Source organism: Mustela nigripes, chromosome 7 (genome assembly GCF_022355385.1).
Source record: "Mustela nigripes isolate SB6536 chromosome 7, MUSNIG.SB6536, whole genome shotgun sequence".
NCBI classification, from domain to species: Eukaryota; Metazoa; Chordata; class Mammalia; order Carnivora; family Mustelidae; genus Mustela; species Mustela nigripes.
This window is the reverse complement of record NC_081563.1, coordinates 76,393,429-76,413,012: the sequence shown is the minus strand read 5'-3', so window position 1 is coordinate 76,413,012 and position 19,584 is coordinate 76,393,429. Positions and strand designations below refer to the sequence as shown.

Genomic DNA, 19,584 nt, shown 5'->3' with positions numbered 1-19,584 from the left:
GCACATGTTCAGTTCTGCTCAGGGGTTTTCCAGCTGCTCCATTATCCTCTTTGCATATAAGCCAGACCTGTGCCCACTTCTTCCTTTCATACAGATGTGTAAATGACCCTAGTCATTACCTTCCTTGGGGCTGTTTGTTGTATTAGACATACATTTTGAAATACAGCAATGAAAGTTGGTTTTGGAGTTTGGGGCCTTCCACAGGGGAGACATGGGAAGGTTGTTTCCTAATGCTGTGAAATCAGTTTGGGCAGCTACCATGGCCCTGCCTGCCTGCCTAGCGCTTTACGGGAAGCATTGTGCTCACCGCCTTCTGAATTTCTGACTTCTACCCAAGGGTAGCTAAGATTCAGCATGTGGAATGAAATCATGTTTCCTGCATTGTGTGGCTTTTTTGCAAAGAGAACTGGTATAAAGGATACTCTGTCATCTGTCACTGATTTTTATCTCTTAGTTCCTAGCGAAGAGCCTGGCCAACTTCATCTCTGGTGCCAGATCTCTTTAAGACCATTTTCTAAATATGTTTTTGAGCAAAAGGAATGAGGAATTCACCTCTTACGGAATGCATTGACAAAGCAAGCTAAAAAAACAAAACTTGTATGGACCAGCTTTTCTTCAATGTTATCTGTTACTTCAACAGGCCAATGCAGGTCATGTTAGAACAAGTGATTTGATCTGCAAACAGCTTCATTCTTAGGTGAAATTTTTGACAATGATGATAATCCATGGCCTGTTGCTGCCATCCACTCTAAAAGTTAGAATCCAATTAGTTAATAGATTGATGAAGTAGTTGTTAAACATCCATTGCATACCTAGCTAGTGTTAGGTCTTGGTAAGATGCAAAGTGAAGAAAGAAGGTCTTCATCCTCGGAAGAACTTGCAATCTAGTTAGTAAGATAAAACATACTGAATTTTAGCCGCCGAATTATGTGACACACTCAGGACCAAGGGCCTATAAACAAGGGGAACAGCACCGGGGCTCTTGGAGAAGTTCAGAAAGCTTTCCCAAGTAGCAAGGGGAAAAGAATAAGAGAATTCAGTCTGCTATCTTGAGGACCTTTAGAAATCCCCCATAGTGATTAGCAGCTCAGGCAAGATGAGAGAAAAGTCAGGCTGTCTACTCTGTAGATGGTTGGATCTAACAAGAGAAAGAGAGTTTTATGATTCATAACTTGGAAGTCATCATAAAGAGCTTTGCTTTCACTTGAATCAAGGGTGACCCAGGAAATTTACAAAATACGTGGTTTGCTGCCCAACAAGAGAAACCAATGATAGAGACTCTACGCTAATTTTAAAAAGGACAGTATTTGCTCCAGGTTATACATTTAAAGCTTATGGAAATAATAAAAGTTGTAGGAAAACTATTACAAACATAATAATATTTAAATTTAAAAATATTTTAATGATCTCTTTCCCTAAGGAGATTTTATTCCCTTGGTCTTAATTACTTTAGCAAGAATTGTAGCCAAAGTGCTCAGCAGGCATTTTTAATGCTGAATTGAAGGCTTTGACGGGAGCAAGCCCCAAATGCCAATGGATAGGTAGTCGTCTTATCCTACGTAGTGGGGAACATTTTAAGATAAAAAATCTATGTCTTTCTCTTCAGGCAGCAAATGCGAATTAGGGAATAGAGTAGGAAGGCAAAGATGAATTATAGTAGGCTTAAAATGAGGACAGGGGGAAATAATGACCCAGCGTGTTTGGAATAGCTTTCCCTGACTGGCACAGCTTTTTTCCTCCCTCTCCTCTGGGCCTTGACCCTTACCGGTCTATTTATAATCTTCTAGTTAAAACAAGCTGCATTAGTCACATCAGCTGCACAAGATGCATTCACCCTCATATCTGTTTGCTTTTTCCTTCATATTTTATTTCCCTCATTCGCCTTGAGCATTGAGAGTCTGGAGGGCCCCTCTTGCCTCCCCTCCACACGAGCGAGTTACAGGTATTCCCTTCTTCGCCGTTTATTCTTGTTCTCTACTTTCTGTTGCGAGAGCTCTTCATCACCAGCTCAACTGTCCCTTAAATATATTTGCAGGGCCTACTTTGTGTCGTTGTCTCAATCTAATGCCCTTATTTTCATCACTTCCCCTTCACGAGAGAGAATAGAGGCCAAGAGGCCTAGACTCTCCATAGAGGCGCCCACTCTGTGGCTGTGCCTACAAAGATGCAGTAGAAGTGACCTAGTCCCAGAAGCCACCAGATACTTTTCAGTGCTCATCTTTCTTCACCTTTCTCTGAAATTTGACACTCTTAAAGCACACTCCCTTCTTTGTGGCCCTCTTTCCTCTGTGGCTGTCTTCGGCTGTTACCTCTTCCCTCTCTGGTAGGACCCCTTCCTCCTGCTGCCTCCCAGATATTGGTGTGCCTCTTTGCCCTACCCTCTGCTCTCTTCATCTCCACTTTGCATGCACTCTCTGGGGTTGCTCCTCACATACAGTGATGTCAGATCTAGAACTTGTCCAGAACCATAGATTCAGTGTTTTGTTGGCCAGCTCCTTCTGCCTGTCCCATAGACACCTGAAAGTTAGCAATTTCAAAACAAGCTGCCAGGTAATTCCTCCGCACCCTAAGACTTGGACATCCATCTCTTAGGGCCAACCACATCTAACATCACATTCCACCTGGCCAGCTATAATCATAGGACCTCTTGAAACATGTTCGAATCAGGAGTCAAGGTATCACAAGGGTCCTCCTGATGTCATTGACTGTGTTCATGCGTATTCAGTAACAGAGAAACATTGGTTTAAAAAGTAAATGACTTTTGATATCCCTCCAGTAAATTTGAAATGATTTGCTTTGCTATTTCTCCAGTAACTGAAATGATTTGCTTTTTCTCTTGTATTGATGATCATCAATTTGAGATAGCAAGTAACAGGTGTTGGTACCTTTCTTTGGCATTGGAAAAGCCAAGGTCCAAAAGGAGTAAGCATCCTGTGTCCACAGTAAAAATGTGATTCCTTAAGGAGTCAGTCTGTAAGGATTGATTTGTGTATTCATTTACACAACAGATATTTACTGCAAACCCCGGTTGTATGCAAACACAGTGGCCTACCAGACAGATAAGGTTTTTGGTGTAATGGGATATCCCTTGTGGTATGCTGCTTCTTGCTCCTTGTCTTTGCTCTGATTTTTTCCATCACATTAGTGATAAAAGATAATTATGAGCAAATACTTAACTATGGGCCAGGCACTGTTTTAGGACTTGATACATACTGACTCATTTAATCACCATGACAACACTGTGAGGTCTATAATGTTATACACCCATCCTACAGAGAGGACAGGTTGGGCAGTAGAAAGTTTAGGTACCGTAGGTCATACTGCTGGGAAGTGATAAAGCTGGGATTGGAACCAGGCAGCCTGGCTCTAGGACTTAACCTCTTTGCCACTCCGTGGCTACACTAGTCCTTAACACCACAGTATGGCTTTCTACTCATCTGTTTGTGATGCTCCATGATAAGCTAGTTCTCAGCATGCCAAAATTAACCTACGATTTTAAAGAACACACATTTGGGGCGCCTGGGTGGCTCAGTGGATTAAAGCCTCTGCCTTCAGCTCAGGTCATGATCTCAGGGTCAGGGATTGAGCCCCACCTCAGGCTCTCTGCTCCACGGGGAGCCTGCTTCCTTCCCTCTCTCTGCCTGTCTCTTGTGATCTCTGTTTGACAAATAAACAAATAAAATCTTAAAAAAAACAAACAAACACACATTTGGACTTTACCGTGCTTTCTTGAGCTTTCCTCCCTCCACCTGCCTTGGGCATTGCCTTGCAGTGGTCACATTTTCTAATCTGAAATCAGTAGCAAAGGAAGAAAAAGCTCACAGGTAAGCCCAAGTGGTTGTGACAGGTTGCTGAATAAAACTGGCTCAGCTGAAGTTCTGAGATTCTTGAGAAATACTGAGAATTTCTTACAAAAGAAATTTTCCTTTTGACAGGAAATCATGGGTCATTGCACAGTTGCTAGTGTCTTAGCAAAGAGAAGATGTGTCTTGAGGCCCAAGGAGCATAAAGTCTTAATGAGATTATTTGTGGGCTTCTCCTTCTGCATCACTTTTAAAGTATTAGAGAGTATATATATATATAAAAATTTTTTTTTAAGACTTTATTTATTTATTTGACAGAGATCACAAGTAGGCAGAGAGGCAGGCAGAGAGAGAGGAGGAAGCAGGCTTGGAGCAGAGAGCCCGATGCGGGGCTTGAGCCCAGGACCCTGGGTTCATGACCTGAGCCGAAGGCAGAGGCTTTAACCCACAGAGCCACCCAGGCGCCTCTAGAGAGTATATTTTTCATCTGTCTCTACCATCTTACGTTTCCACGGGCAAAACTTCACAGAACTTCTCAAACCTTCAGAGTTGTTGAAAGAAAAAGAAAAAAATGACAACAGATATTTATGAAAGACTTTGACACACAGTAGCTTACTTGATCACCCTCTTTTTATCCTCTTAGAAAAAAGACAGAATCCAAGACTGTCAGTTCATGTTGAAATTTTTTTAACTTGTCAATGTTTTCTTCTGTGATAATCCTAAACTTCTCTGGAAAAAACGGCCAGTCTGAATCAGTGAAGTGTTCTGATGATGGCCTATTATGAAATGAAAGTTTCGTTACTCCAAACTGCATATAGTAACTTTGGGGCACTGTTCTGATGAGGGATACCAGTCTCATCTGGTTACTATATAGTAGTTGATAACCCACCACACAAGGCCACTGAGGTGGGTTGAAATCTGCTGCCCCCCGCCTTATTTTTGCTTTCTTCGCCCACACAGTCCCACCTCCCTCCTTCATTAACCAAAGACTCCTAGCCAAAACGCTCTGGGAGGCACACCGAGAGCTAGATGTGCCCCCTGGGTTGCTTTTTTTTTTTCTTTTGTAGCAGAGAATTCTTGGCCTGGGATGTTCTTGTCCTGGCCACCAGTCCCCAAGAGATGGCCACATGTCTCCTAACTTTAAATGAAAGCTCTCAGTCCCAGAGGTAAACTTTGGCTTGGCCTCAGTCAAAATAATCACAGAACCAAAACGAGGCGGGCCCACGTGAATGAGATTTTTCTCTTCCCTATAATGTCCAGAGCATTAACAAAAATATATGTTTGTGTGAAGGCTGTTGTGTAAATAAGCATCTCCTATTGATTATTGCAATCGTACAGGAAAAGGCCATCTGTTTGGGTAGAAACTATGGAAATATATCTAGGCAGCCAAGGAAAAGCTGAATTGTTTCAGAAGGATGTGTCACACAGACAAGAAAATAATTTACAAAGCAGTGGGTTGAAAATATTTTCGAACGCTAAACAAGTTAGTCCCTTAAGGCTGTCCTTTTGGGTGATGCGTAAGTAATGTGGGTTTGTTTTTTGCTTGACTGTTTATTCCCCCCCCCCCCCCCAGAAGAATCTTTATCCTGTAAAGCCAGAATTTAAGGCTCAGCATCTTTTCAGCTGGGATGAAATGAAAAGTGAAATTCATTTAATACTAATTATAACCTGCATAAGTCTAGTGAAGAGAAACTTCAGAAATGTAATTCTTGTTTTCTAGCTGAGCTTCAGTGCTATACAATTAGTATAATTCAGTCACTTCTTGCCCACTTTTCTTTTTTCTGCATGATTTAAGACACCAGAATTTAATTCATGGCCAGAATAAAAACTGGACTTAGGGAAAACTTGAAAAGGCTAGAGGGGGATTTGCCTCCTGCTGCATGGTTGAACACGTCCCAAAAGGAGCAGCTTTCGAATGCTGTGTTCTGATAGAATTCCCCGTTGAACAGTGGCCAACAGAGAGGTGTCCTCTACACCGTCCCCTTGTCTGCGCTCTGTGAACTGTCACAAGTGCCCTGAATACAACTGGGCCTCCGCAGAATTGCTTCACAGCCTAACAGAAGGGCAGCAGTGTCACAAGGCAAGCTGTGCTCTGGGATTATAAGCCCGAGGCTGTGGGTCTTGGAACACACCAGCCACCCTGCCTCAACTCTGGGTAAATATTCCCAGTTCTAAGTACGTTGGGGAATTCAAAGCCCTGCTTTTCCGGAGTCCTTCCACAACCACAGTCCATGACATGTTATGAGGTCTGGGTGGAATGGCCGTATGTGGAGGGCAAGTAAGGGAATGCTTTCTACTGCTAATTCATCTGAACTCCCTGGCAGCCCCTTTGCTCTTAGGAATGCAGCCACTCACAGGGTCAGATTCTAACCCCACTGTAATCATACATTCGGACCAGCTTTACTCCTAGGGTAGTTGAAACCTATCTGCAATGATTTCAGAAGTCCTACACAGTGCCTTCTACCCACCCAGTTTTCTCACATGCCTTCTCCAGTTTGAGCTGAACTTGGAAGTTTCACAGGTAGATTTTCATTATTTAAGTGTATGGTTTTGATCCCTTCTAAAATGGAAATCCCACTGTGAGGCATATTACTTTTAAGTGATTTTCAGTCAGTTTTACCACAGTATGATTTAGTTTAAGATTCTTGGGTTTTGACGGGAAGAGAAATGGAAGGCTTGGGTTGAGTGAAGTGTTAGGGATGGGATAAGGCTGGTGGGGAGAGAGGATGCAGAGCTTGGAACATAGGCAGAAAGCAAGTTGCCACCCTCAGACATGTGGCCGGGGTGAGGACTGCAGTGACTTCTTCCCGACCAGGATTTTATTCCTGTGCGTTCAGTAAAAGGGGACATCTTATTATATTTACCTCTCCCTTCTGGCAGGGAAAGACTGAGAGGTTTTCTTGTTTTGTTTTGTTTTTTTACAGCTTTGACTCTTCTTTATCCCTTCTAGATGTGGTTCCATTTCCTTTCCAAGATGAAAGCTTGTCTTTGTCCCTTCCCAGAATAGTTCCAGGCAGCAGAACACAGTGAATCCTTCCAGATAAAAGACCCTGCTGATAAAATGGCAGATTGTTATCAGAGAAGTGAAGTGAGGGGAGTCAGGGCCCTACCATTAATTACCTAGTTACAGCTCTGTTTATATCCTGTTCGTTCGGGGGCATGTTTTCCTTGGACAGTTTCTTGTCTGTGTTCTGAACTGCAGTCTGGTGGTTGCAAAAATCCCAAAGGTCAGGGAATAGTGGGTTCCTTATTTTCCGAAAGGCTTAATGGCAGGGAGGAGAATATCAGAGTTTCTGTCTTCCATCTGGAAGGAAATAGACAAATGCGTGGATTTGGTGGTTCATTCTTCACCTCAAGCAGGCAAACCGTGGTGTGTTGAATGAAGTCTGACTTTGAATACTTAGCCAAGAAGTTACCTGGAAACAGAATGACCTTTACCTCTGTGGAGCCATGAGTATCAGCCAGTGAATGACAGAGTATCTAGACATTGAGGCCAGAGTCTAAAATGTCCTAAAACTGGTGCTTGGAAGACACACTTAATGCCACTGAACTGTACACTTAAGATTGTGTAAGTTTTATGCTATTTTTATTTTATCACAATAAAAATAAATTAATTAATGATTATATAATGCTTGCTTCCTGGCAGCTCCATTACTTTAAATACCAAAGGGTCAGGCTGCATGGTCTGCTTTATTTTGAATGGAATTGTTGTTGCATGTAAGGCATTACTGGCCCTTCTAAGAGCCATCGGGCTGTGAGCCCCGAACACCTCAACAAACACAAGATAAAGAAACTGTTTGGCCGCCATCATATGGACGTACTGGGAAATCTGGGGACTGCAAGAGCCCTTTCTTGAAAATGATGGATTCTAAACCACGACAGCCACTCTCCTTCCACAGATGTAAAAAAGGAGGGGAATAAGGTCTCTCGAAGGCTAGAATAGTAGCATCTCTTGCTCTGGTGCTCAAAGAGTGGCTCTGAAATGCTCCAGGACCAGAGGGAGGATTAGGTAAATTAACCTCCTCTTGGTATCTAGCAGCCATTAAGTGGTCAAGCACATGTTTCTTCACCAAATTAAACTCACATCTAACCTTGTGCTTTCCTGTTAGGTTCTGTCCTCAGCCCAACCCATTTTTGTTGGAAGGCTCTTGACCTGTGACTTAGCCAATTCTTTCAGCTTTCCTGGTGATGGGGTTCTTTTTGAGGACTGCACTGTTGCCTTTTTTTTTTTTTTTCAATTAGACCAAGAAACTTCTTAAGCCCTGCAAACATGTTCCCTGGCTAACTAGCTGCAGTGTGAATTTCAGGGTAGAAAAAAAGAAAGAAATAGGAATATAACCCTATTCTAAATCTGAAACTTTTTTTCTTGTTAACCCAGAAGTCCTAAACTCAGAACCCTGACTAAAAGATGCTTCTTTTTTCCGTGTGCAAGTGGTGCTTATGCACTTGGCCTGACATTCTTTGAAGAAGTTGTGAGATAGTCATCAAGGTTTCAGCAGTACTTTTCTCAGATTTAGTATTTTCCGTAGAGAAGGCAAGAAAATATAGGAATCCAAGAGGACGTTAAAGTAAGTTTAAATTTTTTATAAATTTATAGAAATTAAATTTATAGAAAATTTAAACTCAAATAAAAGCTCATTTTGAGTGAAAGCAGCCAAAATAAGCCCTGACCAGTTCTTATAGGTAAGAAAAATTGGAATTTTTTAAAAAAGTATTCTTTTAGGATGTGAAAGATTTTGCCAGAAATAGCATGGGTGGTCAAAACAGTCTGGTATGAAAGACACATCTTTAAAAATCTCCACTTTCAAAAATAAATTTTCTTTGCTTTCTTCTTAACTAGTGGTTTTGTCAGAATAATCATTTAAATAATAAGTGAGATGCTTTGAAGTATCTAAGGGAGTGGAGAACTTTTCTGTGCCTTGTACGAACTGGTGATACAGATTATAAACTAAACGATGGCAAATTCCACCAGTTTACCCAGGATCCAAATACAGCAAATGTCGCCAAAGCCATAGAAATCTAATGAAATCATGATGATGAATGGAAGTGATCCAGATTGTTTAATTTTCCTTTGAAATGTACTTATTAGATCTTAGCACCCAAAAGTTAAACAGTATTGAATTTCACACATAGCACTGTATTTTAATCTTAGGTTGAAGGTTATATCCTTGGCATGATTGAAGAATGACTCATATAATTTGCACTGACTTTTTTTCTTTTTCTTTCTTTTTTTGGCGGGGGGCTTTTGTTTTTGATAGGCAAGGAGGGAAGCTGAGAAGTAAGATGAGACTGAGGCTAAATTCATTAAATTCAAATGGAGATAAATAAATGTCAATAATTTTCTTGTTTCTTTTTATAACCAGGTATATACCTTCTGTAAAGATTCCTTGGAATGCTGCTTTTGCTTAAAATGCAATATAAAATATCTCTTGCCACTAAAGTTAGCAGTGGGAATTAGTGATTTTTATTTTTTTTTCCAGAAAATGTATCAAACTGTGTCACAGCCCAAACCTTCAGTCCCATGTACTTGTTGGAGGATGTGGCCAGAATTCTTTATTGACATGTTCCCCATCTTAAAATACAATCACCATGAAATTAATGTATTAGGCCTCAGTCACAATCCAGGGAAGGACTTAAAGGTAATGTGATTCTCCTTATAATTAGTAACCTAATTAAATGCTGAAGGGCTTCAGTCGTAAAGTAGTGTACCTTGCTTCCAAACAAAGATAACACCACCACTGAAATTGTATAGTTGTAACGCTAATATATTTTTAATTAGTGGTAGGGTGTGTGTGTGTGTGTGTGTGTGTGTGTCTGTGTGATCAGTTTTGTTTCATTTTTAAACTCTGCACAGTGGTCTCCATTGTGAATTCATTTGGACTATATTAAACAACAGTGTACTAACTTGGCTTCTGTTTTCTCAGTATTTGGCATGATTCAAACTGGGATAAGTTGAAATTTGCCTTTTTGCTATGGAATAAGCAAAAATAAAAGATATTAGGAAGCAGTTTAATCTACTCAAGATGGGGGAAAAATCTGTTTAACCTTAATAACCACATGGAAAATCCTACTGCTAAATGCAGATGTGTTTATTAAAGCTGGCCCAACAAATCTGGCGTTGCTCAGTTGAATGGTTTGAGTTGTCAAGTGTGCGTAAGTGTAACGAAATTGAACTTCTTTTAACATAGGTTACTGCTGTTCAGTCCTGTGGTGGTACAAAGCCTCATAGTTGAGGCACACTGGTTTTTGCAACTAGCACAGGCAATCCAGGCAGACAGACATGACTTTGAATCTCAGCTTGTTCATTCACTCCTGTTTTGAGCTTGGGCAAGTCACTTAATCTCCCTAAGCCTGTCCTAGAACAGCATGTTGATTTGGAACATTGTCCCGGGGCGGGGGGGAACACCAGTTTTTGTGTTTTGGCTCTTACATGATTAATCGTTAGGATTCCAGTGTTTATTGATTTGATTATTTAAGAGAGCACAAGGAAAAGTTAATTCTAGTCATAAAAGTTCAAAGGAAATAGCTGTGCCTGTTTGATCTGAGGAAGGGAAGACTTGGGATGTTGTGTGGGTGGGGCTGGAGGCAGAGAAGGGGAAACCAGATGGGCTGTCCATAGCATAGCAACTTTTCTAAAGTATGTGAAAGGTTATTCTTTAAACCCAGCCTTATGTAGGTATAATTGGTATAAAATAAAGTGCACGTTTAATGTGTACTATTTGGTAAGTTTATACACCCATAAAACCATCGCCCCTTCAAGATAGTGAAACATACCCATCACCTATAAAAGTTGCCTTGTGCCTCTTTGTGATCTCCAGCCACCCTGCTCCCATTACCTGGCAACAGCTATTCCGTGTTCTGGAACCATAAATTAATTTGTGTTTATGTTGTTTCCATTCATATAAATGGAATCCCCCATTATGCCTTCTATTGTGTCTGCCTTTATCACTCAGCGGTGTTAATTTTGAGAGTCATCCGTGTTATTATGTGTTTCTGCTCCCTCTTATCACTGAATATATTTTATTGCACAGATGTATCACAAGTTTTTTATAGGCTCACCTCTTGCTGGACATTTGTGCTATGTCTAGTTTTGATTATTTCAAATAAAGGTGCTAGGAATAGTCCTGTACAAGTCTTTGCACTGACATATGTTTTCATTTCTCTAGCATAAACACCTAGGAGTGGAATGAGTGGGGTGTGTGGATGGCGTATGTTTCACTTTTGATGTCAAATGTTTTCCAAGGTGATTGTACCCTTTTACATTCCCACCAGCAAAGGATGAGAGTTGCAGTTGTTCCATATCCCAGGCAACTCTTGGTATGCTCAGCCTTTAACATTTTAGTCTTTCTAGTGAGTGTGTAGTAGTATCTCATTGTGGTTTTAACTTGAACTTCCCTAATGACCAAGGATGCTGAGCATCTTTATATGTGTTTATTTGCCATCCATGTATTGTCTTTGTTGGCATGTGAGTTCAGAATTTGACCCAGATTCCTATTTGCCTGGCATATAGAATCAGCAAAAAGAAATTAAGTTGAAGCAGGAAAAAGTATAATTATACTTAAGTACTTTCTGGCTGTGACACTAACATGGGCATTGGGGCAACCATAGGAGGATGCAAAACTTTCCCTGAAGGTATTTAAAAATACAGCTGTATTTAAAAATACGGCTGTTTGGATGCTGTAGGCTTGCTGATGTGTGACTCAGTTTACCTAATTGTGGTCTTCATTTGAGGAAAGAATCTTCCATGGGGTGGGTCTGTTGCTAACATCTCAGTATTCCTTGCTTTTTTCTGCTCTTTTTTCAGGCCAAAAATATGCAGTTTCTTGGAATTTTTCAAAACTTTCCATGTACTTCATGGTTTTTTAAAAATCCATTCTCTCTGATTTTTAGCTCAAAATGATGCTGCAAAACAGAGGAAGGTCATTTAGGGGCATTAATTAGCTTTAGCAAAAACAAATTACAATCTCTGGAGAGTAATGAAATCCAAAGAAATGCTCAAATTTCCCTCATCCAACTCTAGCACAAATCATTGTTTTAGCTGATAGTATTGGGAAGATTCATTTAACTCTTTGTAGAGGCAAAATAATTAGCTAGGTTCTAGAGAAGAGGTTCTACATGATTAAAGGAGTTGAGTGGTTTTAGTCTGCGGAAGGGAAGAACAAGGGGTGATTTAATGACAGGATTCCAATACAACTAATGAAGGGTTTTCCTGTGTGTCGAAGACACTGGTCATTTGTTCTCCAACTCCAGAGAGATTCAAACTAGAGAAAATTGGCTCCAAGTATAGAAAGATTGAGTGTGGGTAGTATTAGACATACACCTTTTATTATTGGCATCAGTATTATTGTGAGGTTAAGCAATGGAGCAAGTCAAGAGAGGTCATAAAGATATTTTAAAACAAAAATATAGCTCTCTGCCTGGGATGTTGAAATGTCCATTGAATTACAGGATTTGGCTATTGAAGGGGACCTTAGAGGTCCCTTACTCTAATCTCCTTTTGCAAGTGAGGCTGTGAAAAGACATTTTGTAATTTGCCTGTGGCCACATTGCTAGATGCTAATATTTTACTCTAAGGATGTTTTTAAAAGTAGCCTCTCTCCAGAGACACCAAGGGGCCCATGTGAGAGTTTCTACTTCACAGCAGCTTTCACGCCACCAAAATAGTCACTTAGAGCTGATGATCACGTATATTATTTTTTTCCAAGCCAAAGTACTGACCTGTATGTGTCGCTTCTTATCATTAAAAATGTTAATGATTTCTCTTCTTTGACATTCAGAACTTGTCTCTATATGAATGCTGTACCTTCAGTGACTATAGTTGATTTGACCAGAGGTAATCAGTGTCCATCGAGGTCAGCAGAGGACACTGCCACAACCTTGGGGTGCCTGTCGCAGCTTGATATGGGGTTCTTCATTAACTTCTGGTTGATGGCTGTGCTACAAGGACCATAATTTGGTGGATGACTTTGGGTCAGTTATTATGTCCTCCTGGTGACTAATTTGCCTTTCTTAAAGATAATATAGGGGCACCTGGGTGGCTCAGTCAGTTAAGCATCTGCCTTATGTTTCACATCATGATCCCACAGTCCTGCGATCGAGCCCCGTATGAGGCTCCTTGCTGCTTCTCTCTCTCCCTCTGCCTGCCGCTCTCCCTGCTTGTGCTCGCTTGCTCTCTCTCTCTCTGTCAAATAAATAAAAATCTTTTTTTAAAAAAGATCATATATTATAAAGCTTTAGGTTTTGTTTTGAAAAACACTAGTTAGAGCAGTAGGAAACATTCCTAGGCCGCCAATTCATTATGTTTAGGGTCTGCAAATATGAGTTCCAGCTATTGGAATTAGTGGGATAAATTGCTTACAAAGGATTACACATGCTTTACCATAACTGAAAGAAATTGGCACAATGCAATTTATTTGATTGTGGTTACATTTCATTGGGTAACTCATCATTCTGTACATGTTCCCACTTAGGCCATCTAGAGCAAAACCTACATATGTTTATACAGTATTATATAGTTATTTTAAAGGGTTTATATGAGTACTAAAAATGTGATAAAATATTCAAAAATACCTAGCATCTTGCCCGACATCTAGCAGACACACAAGTTAATAAAACTGTACACATTTAAAAGTGTTTCTTTAGAAATCATCATCAGTGTTTGCTGAGCCCTTACTTGACTCACAGGATGTTTAGATTTTATGAGATTTTAATATCTTTTCAGATATAGTCACCTGAAAAGTCAGGTTCTGTTGGTTTGAGAAAGATTCACTCGGCACCTATAATTTGCTCCGCCAGTCTTGGGCCAGATTGAGGATGCTTGGAATGCCAGAATGAGAAACTTGTATTTAATGTGGCAATAGAGAGCTATCGCGGGTTCTGAAACTTTGGAAAGCTAAAAACAAACTTTTTCAACCAAACCATGAACATTCCTTTCTGAACCTTCCCCCTAAGTATGTATATTAGATTTAAAAGAAGGTAAATTCTTTTGTGTAGTCCATTGAGTTGCCCACCCAGTCCTGTGTTTGGGAACTGGAAACCACTCATGGTAAATATGGAACCACACGCTGTAAAGTTTAATGGAGTGACTTACAACTAGAATGGGATTTGCTTCAAGAAATTGGCCTTTGAGTAGTGACTATTATCCCACAGAGACCCTGTGTGTTCAGGACTGTTTTCTGTGAGCCACTTACTCTCTACAAGAAAAGAAGCAAGACGAGCTGGAGCCAGGTATTACATTCAACCCCTTTAGAAATCACTGGCTGCCTGAATGGGCTCATCTCTCAGCTTTTTGTGGAACCAGAGTAGAAACAATGTGAGGACTTTTGCTATTCAAAGGAATGTGCAGCTCTTTCCCTCTGTCTGCATGAACTGCCGCCCTCAGCTCCTGTCCCGCACACAGCTTATCATACCCGGGAGCCCTGAGGGTATATCCAGACAGATTTTCCAGCTGTCCACGGGGAGACCAGTAGACCAGTGTGCGGCTTACTGATTCAGAGTCCAAGGGAACCCTCACACATGCCCAGGGAGGGAAGACTATGCCAAGATTTCAAACTAAATCTACTGATTATTTGCTTTGTTAGGGAAGTTTTATACTGTTTGTGTTAAATATCTATATTTTTCCCCTTTATAATATTCCATTTTATTTGGGGGAAAGACTGAAAATAATGATTCCGTTTTAATCTCTAGGGCTTCCAAAGTCTTTGTATTTATGTTGCTATAAAGTCTTTTTCATGTTTTTCCCAGAGTCAGGAAAGAATCATTGTTAAGTAAAGGTACACCACATCTCATTGCTCTAGAGAGTAAAACCCCTTCTTTCCAACTGTCTAGACCATTTGGTTGGAATCTGAAAAATTCCATTTCCAGTTGAATTCATCAAGGCAAAAAATAATGAAAGAATAAAATGAAATTTCAGATGAAATAAGAATTTTCATATTTTGTCTATATATTTTGATATCAACAAGTAACCAGGGATTTGCATTCAGCAATCAGGCACCCTTTCATTTATTTAAGTCACATTTGTAGTTCCAAATAATTAAGGAGCACCATTCAAGCAGCTCTTTGAAGTAAGCACCACACTAGACACCTTCCTCTGTCCTTGTTGGAAAATTCCCTCGCTCTATTTCCTAGCACCAAAAGGAATGGTGCAGATGCAAGTAGCTATTGTCATTGCACCCATGCCCCCGTGTTTTTGCCACATACATGGCCCAGTGCGGTGCCCAGCTCTTGCAGGGCCTGGACCGGTGTCACTGTGATGGAGGTTAATTCCCAGCTCCTGGCAGCTGCCATTTTCACCACTCAGGGGTTAACAGCGTGTCACTGATCAGCCTGCGCAGAACTTTGGTAACTTGGAGGCCGAATGAAGGTGATCTTCAGAGAACATGTCTCCCATGGCTGAGCTCTGTGGTTGAGCTGTCCCAGGCGGTTACACACTGCCGTTTTCAGATGTTCTCTTGTGGTTCATTATTGTCAGCATTTCTTCATAAAAACATTTTCTTTTTTTTTTTCAAAAAGGTTCTACCATGTTGTTTGGAGTCAGTTTGCAAAGAGCAGTTACTGCTTTGAGCTGCCCAGCAGATAAACATTTAAACTAAGCGTTCTGCCTGCAGATACATATATATTTTGTAAAGGAAAGCTGGCAATGTGCAATTTCTAGTTTAGCTACTGTCTAGGCTCTTATTTCTTTCTCACTGCCCAAACCAAGGATTTTAAAAAATCAAACTTCAAAAGTCCTGAACCCATTATCCTTCCAAGAAACATATTTGAGTAAAGAAATCCATGAGCTGTTCAGAGGGCGAGATTACAGGAAACGCAGCTTTTAAGTGCTGGCGGTTTGAGTTGCAGGGAAAGGATCAAGGAGGTTGGGTGGTGGTAGGGCCTTTCATGAACTGAAAATTGGTATAGGAAGGACAAGTAGAGAATCTGGCAACCCTGCCGGGCACTGAACTCACCTGAGAATGGGGGAGAAGGGCTTCGGGAATGTTGCATTTACAACAAAAACATACTTACAGTCACAGGACACACAGAGTTTTTCAAACTCTGGTACAGCTTTTTTCCCCCCCTCAGGGGTTTCTCTCTTATGTGCACATACAGGTACCCACACACACGTACCCACACACACACGTACATGTTTCCTGAAAGCAAGATTCGAAAGCCCTGTTGGAGTGGCGTCATGGGGAGCAGAGTCTGTGTCATCGGGGCTGTCGCCTCTTCATCGTTGGGAGCGGCCTCGTCATACCCAACGAAAACAAAAAAGAACTCTTTGGTGAACAGCATTAGAAACAGGATTGGAATGAAATTTGGGCCCTGGACCTGAAGAATAAAGGCAGTAGGCCTCACGTAAACTAGCCAGTTGCCCCAAAGAAACTCAATCTTCCATCTGTCTCTTCCAGCTCCGCTGGTGGGGAGAGGGAAGGGTAGCCCTTGGGAGCCCTTGAAGCCTGTTTGGTACAAGCAAGGCTCTGTGTCCTCAGCCAGTGTTTGAAACAGAGAACACTAGAGAGTTTGTACATGTGGATAAAGCTCTTACGTTTGAAAGGTATCCACCTGTTCGCTTTAATAACAGTTATGCTGACCGATTGCTAACTTGAAGGCATTGCGTCTCTTGTGCTTTATCTCGTTTAGGCTTCACAACAGCGCCGTGAGGTCATTTCTCTTGCCCATTTTAGAGAAGATAAAAATTTAAGAGGTTCACTGATCTGTCCAAGGTCACACACTAGCAGGACCTAGATTTAAACGAAGGTCTTCTGGATTCCAGAATAAGTTTTTATCTCCTGTCCAATGTGCTGTATTATTCAGAAGTATGAGACCCTGTTTCTGTTAACTACCCTCGAATTTAAAAAGAAAGAAAGAAAGACCCTGTTTCTGCTCTCCAAATCATTTTGGTTTGGCCACCATGACCCTTGAGGCTGTTGTGGGGAAGGCATAGGAGGTGTGCCCCCAGGCTCTGATAATCTAAATGTGCCATTGCAGGGGCAGGGGATGGGAAAGGAAGTGATTGCTTCCCACCAGAAGGGGTGCAGTAAGATTTTGCAAAAGAAGTGATACCTGAGCAGGAGCAGAGGTCAGAAGAAGAGGGGTTCCCCAAGTGTAGAGGGTGAAAGGACATTCATGCCAGTGAGAGCGAATTATGTAGGCAGAGGTGCTAAGAATGAAACAATGGTTGGTTTGACAGAACATATGCAGTTGACCCTTGGACAACTCAGGGGGTTAGGGGCTCTGATCCTCCCACCCCATACCATTGAAAATCTGCGTATTTTGACTCCCCCAAAGTTTAACTGATAGCCTCCTGTTGGCTGGAAGCATTGTCTTGATAACAAAGTTGATTGACCCATATTTTTATGTTATATGGATTGTATTCTGTATTCTTACAATAACGCCTAACTTTTTCTTAAAATTTTTAGTATTTCTAGGCTACATAGTTCCTCTGTGACTTTTTCAAATTGACACAAATCTCCCCCCAATTTTTCCCCCATGTATTTATTGAAAAAAATCTACATATAACTGGGCCCGAACCGTCCAAGCCCATGTAATGCAAGGGTCAACTTTATAGCAAGATTTTTCTTTTAAAATAGTGTAGGGTTAGGTCTCTGCCTTCTCACCCAGACTGCAGAGATAACCTGCAAGGTAGGGTTATAGCACCTTTGATCAATGGATGACCGTTGCCCAAAAGCAGATAGCCTTGCGGTATGAGAAACGTGCCATGATGGCGGGGCTTTCTTGAGTAAATCTGGTGAAGGACTTGGGAGTAAATCTCATACAGCTTCTTTAAACTCGACCCAGCTCTCAAGATGCCAACTGCCAAGTCAGGTAGGCACATCTAGAGAAGGCTGGTGGCCTTTTTTATCAGCAGGAGAGGTTTCAGGGCTTCTGTTTGGTACAAGGTACTGCTTGACCTGCGGCAAGTGAGGAGAGGACTGGAGCTGGGTCCGGGAATACAGAGGAACTGGGGGAGCCTTGGTTATGTCAGTAAGGGAGAGTGGAAGGGGCTATTAGCTGGATGGTGAAGTCATTCTGAGACTTCTCTGAACACTTGCACTCTGATTCTTGTGAAATGAGGCACTCACACAAGGTCAGTGGACCTTATGAAGTCCTATCAAAAATACCTCCCTCGCATTGCCTGAGAAGGTTCTCTCAGCTATTCTGTCTTGTTATAAGGATTAAATAGTGTAATACACGCAAAGATTTTAACATTAAGTCTGGCCCTCTGTAGGTGCTCAGTAAGTGTTCACTGTTACCAGCATCATCTTCATTGTTGTTGCTTCACCTTTAACCAGTGAGAGACTTAATGGCTCCAAAAGCGAGTCACACTTCAGTGTGACTAGGCTGAACTTTTCCAAAGCTTATCCAGACTGAGGATTTCGAGGCAGTTGCTTCATCAGATCTTAGAAAGAGCAGATTTTGCTTGGCGCCTGGGTGGCTCAGTCAGTTAAGCGTCTGCTTTTGGCTCAGATCATGATCCTAGAGCCTGGGATCGATCCCTGCTTTGGGCTCCCTGCTCAGTGGGGAGACCGCTTCTCCCTCTCTATCTGCCTGCTGTTTCCCCTGCTTGTGCTCTCTCTCTCTCTGACAAATAAAATCTTTAAAGAGAGAGAGAGAGACTAGATTTTGCAGATAACCCTAACTGGAATGCAGGATCTGCCACTTGCTAGTTTTATGATCTGAAGTATGTTGGGAAACCTCACTTTCCTCATCTTAAAATAGGGATGATGATAATGACATTAGAATGAAGATTTAGTGAAGTAAATGAACTAGGGTGTCTAGACTACATGGTCAGCGCTCACACACAGTAGGCATTCAGTAAACCTCAGTTCCCTTCCTTCTGTCTGGGCACACAGAAGGGCAGTTTAGGTTCATGTCGGGAACGACACAGGTCAAACCCATTTCTGCTGGCCCCCATTGCATCCCAGCCCGACCATATTTCCCAGACCACCCACCCTCCTCTCTGCATGTCTCCCCTTAGCTCTTCGTAACAGCCTATGGTTACTTCCTAGAGCCCTGAGAAGCATTGGCTGATCGGCCTGTCTTTCCTATTCCCTGTAGGTTCCTGTGGCCTGAGTGTGGCTTTTCTTTCTGATTTCCTGGTACCTATCCCAGCGTGTACTTGTGCTAGGCTCTCAGTAGATGTCTCCATGCCTCCTTTAGGAAGTTCGGGTGAGCAGAGACAGTTTGGGTGATGTCCAGCCACTTACCTGTGAAACCTTCCAAGAAAATTGGAACAGATTCTGAGGGTAAATATAAAGAGGGAAACACCTGGTTAAAGCTCAGCCATCACTCTAGGAAACAGGGTGAAGCATGGGGAAGATCTCAGAAGACCTGTTGCCTCCTCAGAACACCACGTTCTAAACTCTTCAGGGTTCTCCGGGCTTCCTGAAGTCCCGTGGTGTGTATCATCCTCACTTGAAGGTCCTTTCTTCCCTCCAGAAAGCCATTCCAACTCCACCTCCTGCTTAGCTTCTCTGTGCTGCTCACAGCCGTGTGTGCGCCTCCATGGTACCCCTGGTCTGTGATTATAGGGTTATCGGTCTGGCTTCCCTCCAGATCAGTGATTTCCTGTGAGCCAGAGTCCTGTTCTCTGTCACCGTCTCTAAACAGAGCACAGACCTGACAGTCACACTGTGTGCAAAGGAGCAACTGGAGATTCTCGGCCAGGGTCTGGGAAGCCCTGCGCCAGGGGTTTTGGGTGTGTGTCATGAACCCCTGAAATTATATGGGAAATTGTCTGTATATGTTTGTAAATCCGTTTCTCTTTTGAGAGAGTCTACAGTATACATGTGATCCTGAA

General features: G+C 41.8%; 1 protein-coding gene across 3 annotated transcripts in view; it reads left to right on the top strand.

The window, feature by feature from the left end:
• Positions 1-19,584, top strand: part of THADA (THADA armadillo repeat containing) — a 324,408-nt gene that overhangs the window by 149,504 nt on the left and 155,320 nt on the right. The gene's annotated exons all lie outside the window — the stretch shown is intronic.